The sequence below is a fragment of the Porites lutea genome, chromosome 5, assembly GCF_958299795.1.
Source record: "Porites lutea chromosome 5, jaPorLute2.1, whole genome shotgun sequence".
NCBI classification, from domain to species: Eukaryota; Metazoa; Cnidaria; class Anthozoa; order Scleractinia; family Poritidae; genus Porites; species Porites lutea.
The window spans coordinates 37040513-37043012 of record NC_133205.1 but is presented as its reverse complement, the minus strand read 5'-3'; the positions used below and the strand labels follow the sequence as shown (position 1 = coordinate 37043012).

The 2500-nt window shown below is 40.3% G+C and overlaps 1 pseudogene; it reads right to left on the bottom strand.

Moving 5' to 3' along the window:
* Nucleotides 1-26: 26 nt before the first annotated feature.
* Nucleotides 27-735, bottom strand: LOC140938322 (whirlin-like; annotated as a pseudogene).
* Nucleotides 736-2500: the final 1765 nt, after the last annotated feature.

Genomic DNA, 2500 nt, shown 5'->3' with positions numbered 1-2500 from the left:
ATGGTTTAAAAAGATCAATAGAAGAATCAGGGGGTTTCAATCAGGTCACCCGGTAAAACAACCTCTTTTTCAGCCACGGATTTTTTATCCACAGAGGAAACATACAAACCAATGCCATGTTCGGCTCCTCCACGAATTGAGAACCCAAACCCTGAGTTTGAAGGCCGCTTAACAGTTAATCGTTTATGGGGTATTTTGTTTCTTTCGAGGCTTGAAACGGCGTCATATTTGGAAGATCTATCCCCGAGTCAGATGCATGTCGATGAAGATTGTCTGGCAAACTCGAAGAGGTTGGAACCCGGCGAAGGTTCTCTGGCCATCGAGCGGTTGATTTTAAATGCATGTAACGTTGACGCGAAACTTCTGCATCGCGATGCCAAAGGTTGTGAAAAATGTCTTGGTCACTGTGAGGAATAATTTGCCATAATGACGGATAGACGTCTCTCTTGCTTGGTGTGTTGAGTACTGACTTAAGAGCCACAACAAGACTGTTGACATCTCTGTCTCGTTGATATTAGTTTAGTGATTGAATAAAGAACGTCCGATCTTCCTTATGAAGCACTTTAGCAAGGGCGCTGTGCAGTTCTCGAACGTTCTCCGATATTTTTCTCGGGATCCTTTGCGGCATCCGTTCCACTGAAATATGCTCCATTCCGTAAAATCGTCTGTGTAATTTCAGTAGATACTAATCTATTTCATACTGCTTACATGTAAGATCTTGGACGACTTTGTAAATATCATCTTTTCAGTTTTCTCAATCCAAACAAATCCATTAAAAGTTAGGGAACAGCATCAATCACGTGACAAAGCCAAACAAAACACGTCGGGGTGGGGTGTGTGACAACATGGCAGGTGGTTGTCTTGGGTTCCTTCACGCGTGCGCCATGAAATCCCCAGTGCCTGTACTTAGGTTGTCCGCAAGCATTTACAGGACGGCCGAGAGAGCTGTCTTTTATGTTAACAAAGTGACTTTTTTGGAGGAATTTTGCTATCTAAACAGTTCAAGTATTCGAAAAAGTATTACTTTAATGATTACGAGTTTCTCTAGGAGTAAATTCACGCTTTTGTAGCAAAACTCGGTAACAGATGTTTCTATTGGTTTCCGTCCGCCATGTCGGAGCTCATCCGGATGAGCTCCAGCATGCCGTCTCCATACAAAGCTCTATAAATTTGGGTAAAACATTTCCTCGAATATCTCGTATACGAATTATTCCTTTGACTTCTCCGAAGCATCCAAATTTATGATTGGTCCGTTTTGATCCTAAATCATAATTATGGTTAGCCTCAAAACGACTATATTTAGTCGTAGACTTCTGCGTTTTCACCAGCCAGTCCCTTTTTTTTTTTTTATCAAGGTACGGAGCTACGATTTCTTAAAACAAATTGAACTGATGATGTAGTCCTGACGCGTTGGAAAGTCCCGGTGGAAATCTGAAAGTTTTGTTCAAGGGTTGTGATATCACATATTTCTATGACATTGTAGACAACATTAAAAAGTTACAGGAATTACCTCAGCAAGCATGATAAATGAAATTGTCCCGATCTGTAAGCCTCTGCTGGTAAATCCTGCAATCTGCATCCTGCTGCTGTGGATGGTTACACTTTTTTCGTTACTAACTTTTTTCTCGTTTGTTAAACTGTTAAAAAAAAAAAAATGATTGATGGGTTATAACTGTACTAAAAAATATTGAGTCGGCACCAGTCAAACCATTTTTAAAGTCCACAACCCCACAATCCCCTCCCCCTCCGCTACACTTCAAAAGAGGTGGATCGGCCGCCGCACTTTGAAAACTGCTCCGCGGGTCCTGGCATATGGCAAAAAGCCTGCGCTATCCCGGCCCTACAATCTGGGCAAATTAAATCATCCGAAGCAATTCACAGGAAACATTGGACAAATCCCAACTTGGGTCAAACTTGGTTCTAACTTGGGAAATAATAATTCCCAACTTTTAAAGTTGGGTTATTCTTGGGGCAAAGTTGGGTTTTACTTTAAGAGTTAAATGCTCCACTTGTAATTCCCAATATATGTTTCCCAAATAAGACCCAAAATTAGCTTCTTCAGCTTATTACATTGGGGATAACTTGGGTTTACATTAATTAATTTGCACCTTCTTTGGGGCTATTTCAAGCAAACACATTTTTTATGGGTCAAAATTGGGACATGCTCACCCCAACATTAACTGTTTTGGGGTGTAATCGGTTATTCTTGGGCCAAAGTTGGGTATATTTTGAGAGTAAATTTCATTTCTTGTAATTACCAATGTATGTTTCCCAAAGTAGTCCCAAAATTTGCTACTTCAGCTGATAGCAGTGGGGATAACTTGGGTTCATAAAAATTAAGTCACACCTACTTTGGGACTATTTCATGCAAACACATTTTTTGTGGGTGAAATTGGGACATGCTCACCTCAGCATTAACTGTTTTGTGGTGTGCGGTAATTTTTGTAATTTGTGTTAAAGAAAAGGAAGACAGAAAAAGAAGATGCACAAAAATAACAAA